General features: G+C 35.1%; 1 protein-coding gene and 1 pseudogene across 1 annotated transcript in view; both read left to right on the forward strand.

Annotated features, from left to right (window-relative positions):
• Positions 1-1,535, forward strand: part of LOC108756664 — a 2,309-nt pseudogene extending 774 nt beyond the window's left edge.
• A 4,444-nt stretch (positions 1,536-5,979) lies between these two features.
• The window catches only part of LOC108756945 (oxidative stress-induced growth inhibitor 1-like), a 19,234-nt gene continuing 17,236 nt past the window's right edge, over positions 5,980-7,977 (forward strand). Inside the window, exon 1 of the mRNA XM_018501156.1 lies at positions 5,980-6,390. The gene's annotated coding sequence lies outside the window, so the exon portion shown is untranslated. The remainder of the gene's footprint in view (positions 6,391-7,977) is intronic.

Consider the following 7,977-nt stretch of genomic DNA (forward strand, 5'->3'; position numbering starts at 1 on the left):
TATATTCCTCTTATCCTCGTTCGCAGCAAAGATACATCAATTTTCGTCTAACGCGTTCTTCACCTTCACCTCGGATGCACTCGAATACTATTGGATGTAGATCAAGTTTGCAATCTCTTTTTATCAGCATTTGCACTACAAATCCAAACGTGTAAAAAGTAGCTTCAATATATGTGTTAGTTTTTCGTGTAAAAATAATACATACAAATATGAATCAACACATTTAAAATTATTAATAGGTTTTAAGATACTATCAGCATCAGATTATTAAGATCTTTCTAAGATGTCCATGAGCAACAATATTATTAAATTACTTGTCAATATTTAATGATTGATACTACTATTCCAGTTCTATTAGAATAATTGCGGTTCACTGAAAATTAAATTCGAAGAGTTTACAGGATTAGATATAAGTATATAAATTCAAATCGAATTTATTTAAGCACTAAAGATCCAGTTTAATCGTTTAGAATTTTTATTTTCTATTTGTCGTGCATTCACATTACGGTCTGAAATACTTCGTTTACATTTAAATGTATAGTGTAGTATAGTGTCATTTGTACACGGAAAATTAAATAACACACATAGGTATATAATTGAAGTCATTTTTTACACACTTGGATTTGCAGAGTGTGCGTCACACCTTCACGTGCCTCACCTCTTGCTTCACAGGAAGAACAAACACGCCGCCCTGTCCATGCACTGTCTTGTTACCTTGGCTTCCAGAAACACAGATCGTTCGCCACTCAGAGACCGGAGCAATTCCGATCCGCGTAATCTGTCACCGTCGCAGACGGCGTGAAAGATGTCGAGTCGACGGAAGGAAGCCTGCTACGTGTCCGCGAGACGCCGTCGCCGTCGTCGTTTCACCTGGCTTTCGCTCCCTGTTCCCCTTTGTCCCCTTGCACGCCCTGGCTGGCCCGCGGCCTCATAGGAGATGCGCATTCCGCGCTGTCACCCGATCTGCGCGTCGAACTCGTCGAAGTCCGGGCGCACGTCCGGGGTCCTCCATGTACTCGCGAGTACGACTTAGCGGTCGCCACAGCACGACCGCCGTGGCTGCACTCCGTGCTGGCAATGCCCTGGCCCGCTCGCTCCTCGACGGCCGCCGCACGCCGGGTCCCCGTTTTTCTCGCCGGCGGGCCGCATTTCACGGGATGCCCAGTGCCGTCTTCACCCGCCCGGGCCCGCGTTGAGTCATCTTCAACAATCTCCTTGCGCAACGCGTTTCCTCATACAATCGTTGTTATTATTGTCGTTGAGAGTTCATTTTCTGATGTATGATACCTTCAATCTATTACTTTTATTATTTTCGAAGTTTGACTCAAAATTGCTGTCCTCCTTCCTGCTCTTACTTAGCAATTTATTGGCGATACGTTAATTGGTTAAACGTTGGGATATATTGCCAATATTAGATTAATATTATGCAAATATTGTGCCAATAAACAGGTTCATTCTTCTGTTAATTTCCAATGTTTATTAATATAAATATAATTAATCAATGAATCTCTTATTATCGTTATTTTACGATTCAATGTAGTTATATCCTTGTAATTTTATTTTACCTGTGTAATTCAAATTATTCTTGATGACTCTCTCATAACGATTGATTTTTAATTCCTTCTAGGGTCGATCAACGCAATGATTTTGCTGAAGTATCCGATGATCACGACTTTTAGAACTCATTATTGAAACTCACTCGTTATGAGTCTCAACAAATCATAACATCGGCGCATGAGTGATTCATCAGGTCGATGTCGATGTTTCGTCGATACTCATATGGGCCCCGACCTGCACGAGCCGTGTTCGGAGCAATTCGGAGTCACGTACTAACAACATGGCGGCTGCTCGCGGAACTTGATTCTTGAAGTGATTGCGGACGACGCCGGGCCCCCGTGAGGCCCAGCGCGGGAACTGCGCCGTGATGACGCGATCTCCCGATTGGCTCGCGAAAAGAGAGGGTTAAAGCGTGAGCTACGAAGACGTGGGAGAACCTGGGAGGACGGCACGTAGGGCTCCGCTCGTTCAGGCTCTATACCCGCTTAATAATCGAGGAAATGACGATCAGATGCAGATTCTGACTGATGTGATTTGTAATTTGATTCACGAAGTGCAAATTGAGATAATGAGATAATTTGTTTCCGCTTTTTATTCTTTACATTTACATTTTATAAAAATGTAAATTAAATGTAATTTAAATTAAAAATTAAAAATTAAAAAATTAATTAATTTTATTTTAATTTTTGATTTACATCTAAGCTTTGTTCAGAAATTTCACCTGGGTGCACTCTAGGATTGCCAAATCTAACATCAACATTTCCAGGACATGTCTGAGGCGATGATTAAAAAATGGATTACATTTTTAATTAGTTTTTCTTATATAAACTATTAATCTGATCATTTTTTTATAACATTTTAAAACTGATACAACTTTTTTTAAGGTAGAAAAGCGAGTTGAAAACTGGGATATGATAAATTTATTCAAAGTTTTTTTCTCTTGAAAGATTTAGAAAAATCTTCAATCATTAGATACAAGATCGGTAGCCGATGAATTTCAGGACTTTCCCGGAAATCCTGGACATCTCTGGCAAACCAAATATTATTTTATTCTTATTATTCACCGAATATTACAAGAATAAAATGAAACTTAGATGCTCCCGAAATTTCTGAGCGCAGCCTCATTTAATATTATATTAGGACCTGTTTACGTTGTTTGAAATCCTTTTAAATTTTTGCATTTAAAACAAAATAAATATTCGAATATTGAAGAAAGAGAAAGCGAAGATTCTGAATGCAAAAAGTACAAGCAATATATGTGAAAAAAAGACAGATTTATTTTTAAATAAATTTACTTATATTTAAATAAATTCATTTTACATTAAATAAATTTACTTATATTTATACTAAAATGCACATCTCGAAGAGAATATATTATAGTTTTAAAAAGTATCAAAATATTTTTTAAGTTATACAGTAAAACTATTATAAATTATCATTTATGCTTTACGATTTCAGAGATTAGAGATCCAAATTCATGATAGCGACAAAAATGCGCTTTTCCGAGGTTGTCGACAGATACAAATCTGGATTTTTTTCTGAATATCTTTAGCGCATATCTCGACATTCACAGAAAAATTTCTAACAATCTTGGTCCTTTGTGGAGTTTCCCGTGAGACTTCCCGGCCGTCTGACTTTTCAGCGGAAAACACTATTAGGCCCAATGTGTAACGATAACTAAATGCTGTAATCCAAGGAAGCGTTAGTATCTTTATGATCATCAAGTGGAAAGCAACAGCATAATTTCTGCATAATTCCCATCGACGCATCTACGCGTGTCGGATGGCGAAAAAACGCGCTTCCCTTGTCAGTAAAATTCTGCAGGCAAAAATAGGTAGCTTCTCAGACAACGCGCATTGTTTGGAAGACTTCTTCATGATGCCCAAAGAACACAAGTCAATAAAAAATCAAAATGTTAATAAATTACTGATAATTTTGTTGCGCTCCAATTATTGCACTTCACTCTCATTGCCAGTGTATTTTTCCTTATTTATTGTTAATATTAAAAAGTCTTATTTCGTCACTTCTTACGCTCAAAATGTTATGTTATATTCCATTTATATTGTTGAATACGAAATTGTAACTTTGATGTTATTTTACTTTTAGTTTGTGTGACTAGGATATTGTTGGCAACGCGACGGGTGCAAGATTGAAGATGCATTCTCTCGATTACATCTCGAGACGGAAATCGCATGATTTCAGAAGTAAAATTTCTAAAAATCCCTTTGTTTCGTTATTCATGTCCAAGTTAAACGCTTTCCCCCCACTCTCTCTCTCTCTCTCCTTTTTTTTTTCTTTCTTCCTTTACCAACTTATAAATCATCGACGTCCGTCGATCTCACAGACTGTACCGCACGGCAGGTGTTACTTCTTCACGCTCGTTCCTCGGCAGAGAGCTAATCTTCGAAAATATTCTACCTGCTTTCCTGCATATACGTACATGTATACAGATACACATTGAAATACATTGGATGTGCACCTGCATTCCAGTTCGTGTTTCGCGCCGGCCGTCTGGCGAACGACGAAGAAGGACTAGATAAAATTTCAAAAGCGGCCCTTTAAATCCGGTCCCGTCAATGCGACGAAATGCCGGAAAAAAAACCAGTCTAGAGAAGCCCGGCTGACGCGACTATTGTACCATCATAGAAAAGATCCTTGCCCGTGTAAATATAACGTATGCAAATGCGACAAGGGATATATAAGCCACATCAGGGTTTGACGTTGTGATTGACAGAAATCAAAATTGGCTCGAATAATTAAATTTTGTAATGAGAAACCTACTAATTTTTATAACAATAACGACTTCTTTCTATAACAATAACGATAATATGTTATTAATTAGCGCGTGAAGCTGACGCCGCCTAATTCTTAACAGTTTTAAGATTTTATTAAAATAATAGTGTTATGCAATCAAAACCGAATTTTTTATCCTTTGTTTTCATTGATGTATCATTTTTATCGATTAAATATCTAGAGACTGGTAGTGGCTCGACGCTAAGAATGGCGTGAGCCACTGATTACATTTACACGGTACTCGTAATCGAGTTTAATAACATCCGTAGTAATGAAATTGGCCAATTATAGCTGTTCTTCGGAAGAATGGAACAACTGTGATTGGCGGCTCGTCATCCGGTTAAGTCTTCCCCTTGCGAGCATCCCGGATGACGGGCTTTGTGAACATTATTCTCCTCTTCTCGCAAAAAAAAAAATATTGGGCCAATATTTATTTTCCAATGTTGGACCAACATTGGGTCCCAATATTAGTTTTCCAATATTGGAAAGTCAATGTATAGGCAATATTAGCGAAATATTGGAGCCCCAATATTTTTAATTACTCTTTAACTTTATTCAAATGCGTTTTGTGCAATCGCGAATTACAATTTTATATTTTAATTCATAATTTAAAGACTTATGTATTTTTTTATTAGAAAAAGATGAGAGAGAAAATAACTTTGGAATCAAGCTAAGCCTGATATTCTGACAGTCTACAAGTATATCTATATAGATACATGCCGTTATTTGGATTTGTACTGAAACTAAATTTACAATTAGTAAGTTGAGAAAAAGATAATTAAACCTTGTTTTAAAAAAATTAAGATACATAAATTTAAATTTATAAAATATGAATTTTATTTCACTGAAATAAATGATCCTTATTTAAATATGATAAAATAAAATTTTATTCTTAGCAAATAAATCATCTATTTAATTTTTTTTTACAACTATGGAGATAAATTTTACATAATGTATATTTTGTCATTGCGCAATTAAATTGTTTATGATCAATAAATATCGGAGAAATCGCAACGTGTAACATTTGTTTGCAAATATTTCGACTTTTTTTTTCTCAGTTTAAATCAGAAAATTGCTACTTGAGAATATATGACCGTATTCATAGTCAGACCTTGGTAGGACCTTAAGGTTTCCTTAAATTTATCTTTAGATGCTCAGTAGCCAATAAAATAATTCGTAGAGTATCTAGATAGAGAAAATAAATTTAAAAAAACCTTAAATATAAGGCCTAATTATGAATACGGGCAATAGGATCAGTTTATAATAAACGTTATTAAAATCAAAAAAATTAAGTAAATAAAATGAAAGATATTTAGCTAAGTCTATCTTATTTATATAACAATAATTAATATAAATTTGTATCTTTTCCTTTTATTTATAAATTATAAGCAACGTCATCTCGACCACTCTTTATCAAACATTAAAAGACTTCCCGCGAGAGTCGATAAATATTTGAATAATCTGTTTTATCATCATTCGGCATCCAAAATTAAATTAAAATTAGAAAAGATACCAAATCTCGCCGACGGATGTCGCTAGGTGTCTAAAAATCGAAACGTGACGCGCGCAGGCGGCATTCGCGGCTACGTTTAGGTTGCATCTATCGGCGCGTGTATCACTTGAGGGGTTGGAGCGTTTTTAGATCTGCGGCGAGCTCTAAAGGGAAAATCAATGGCTAGGACGAGGTGTGTACTGTGTCGTCAACGATGGTGAATTTTCACGGGTGAATCGGGACGCGCGCGAGTAAAACAGGAACATATTTTCGGCGCGACGACCGCGAGGAGATCGAGAGGAATCTCGCGATTGTAGCGAGGAGCGCGCTCTGCACCCGGGCGGCGTTGCATCCTCGCCGACCTCGCCTCGCGCACTTGGCCGTCCTCTCACCATGGTACCTGAGAACGTCAGCGTGCATCGGCGATCCACTGGCAATCGCAACGTCCGCGGCACGAACGTCCAACGGAATTTCTACGCGATGTATCGGATCAGAGTCTGCAATCCGGATTAAGACGGGCAACGATGACGACGTGCTGGACGAACCAGGTAAATGCTTTTGATATGCTTTGATACGCCTTTCGATTTCTGACGCAATTAGCGGCATCGGTCTCGGGATGATTGGTGCAATTACAATGAAAATCGTTTAAATAAGCAACACATGTTCTAAAATATAAAGTTAGAAGCTGTGCAATAAAAATTTAATGAACGTTATAAATCGTACATTAAACATATAAATTAAAAAGTAAAATTAATACGTTTGTTAAACTATTTAATAAATGTTAGAAAAAGATGTTCACAAAAAAATATAAAAATTTATAACGTCTCCAATTAAGTAAGATCCACTTTGACTGAAGATAGGATTGTTTCTCTTAATTGATTTATAATGGCCATATTAAACGATTTTTTAATTAGTTTTTTACTTAATTAACTAATGTTTTAATTTATCTAGTAGTTGGAAATATCGTTTTTATATTTTAATGATAATAAACATATATTTAAGATATTTCAATGATAATAACATATATTTAACATTAATAATGTCTATTTAATATTTTTATGCGTCATAAAGCATGTTTCAGCTATTTATAAATGTTTTTTAAATGTAAATTGTCTGCGTAAGTAATGAAGAAGTTTTTATCATAGTTTTTATCTGCATCTTTAATTCAAATCTAGAGACATAATCGTATGGAAACGAGCAGGAAATAGACAAAGTCGAGTATATTCAGATACATAAATTAATAATAGAAACATAGAGAATGTGTGACATAAATATTACAGCGTAGCAATTGGAGCGTTGCTCTCGGTTGAGTAAACTATGAAAATTTTAGACATCTAAAATCTCATTTATATGTTTTTAAAAATAGATATTTCGCTTTTATATTTTCTTCCAAAAATATTAGATGAATGTTTTATGCTAGGTGAACTAAGCAGGTCTATTTTGAGGTTTGAGGAAATCGTAAAGTCGTAATAATAATTTCCACATTCGTGCGTTTTCTCTGCTACAGGTGATTATTTTGATCAGCACATTTCAGCAGATTAAATCAATAAATGAAGTGAATGAATTTAAACTTGATTTGAAGTTGATCTGAAAATACACTTCTTTTTTTGCGTAATTTCTTGCGTAATTTAATCTACTTGATATTATTCGTCTTCGCAGTTAATTAAACCTAGTTATGTGTTGTATAATTTATAATTTTATTTTTTATAAATCTACTATGCAGATAAAACTTGATTTCGAATCCGCGCGTGGAAAATCATAATCACAGTCAAGAATGTAATCAAAAGCAAAAAATATCTCTTTACACACGGCGCACCATCAATTTTTCATATATCTTAAATTTCTTATTTGCTTTTTATTGCTCGCGGTGCATCAATCTTTCATACGATTTTTGTATACGTCAACACGTTCGTGATTATACTAATTAGTAAGCGTTGCATACGCATTTTAATAAGCAGTTATCATAAAATTGTCGACGCTGTTAACTATGGAAAAAAAATTACAGTTGCATCCGCTTATATCTGCTTGTGCAATGAATATTTATTTAATTTTATTATACATGTATAATTATATATTTCTATATCGTATAAAAATGTAATTATATACTATATATATTATATATATTATATATATAT

The sequence above is a fragment of the Trachymyrmex septentrionalis genome, unplaced genomic scaffold, assembly GCF_001594115.1.
Source record: "Trachymyrmex septentrionalis isolate Tsep2-gDNA-1 unplaced genomic scaffold, Tsep1.0 scaffold13, whole genome shotgun sequence".
In the NCBI taxonomy this organism is placed as follows: Eukaryota; Metazoa; Arthropoda; class Insecta; order Hymenoptera; family Formicidae; genus Trachymyrmex; species Trachymyrmex septentrionalis.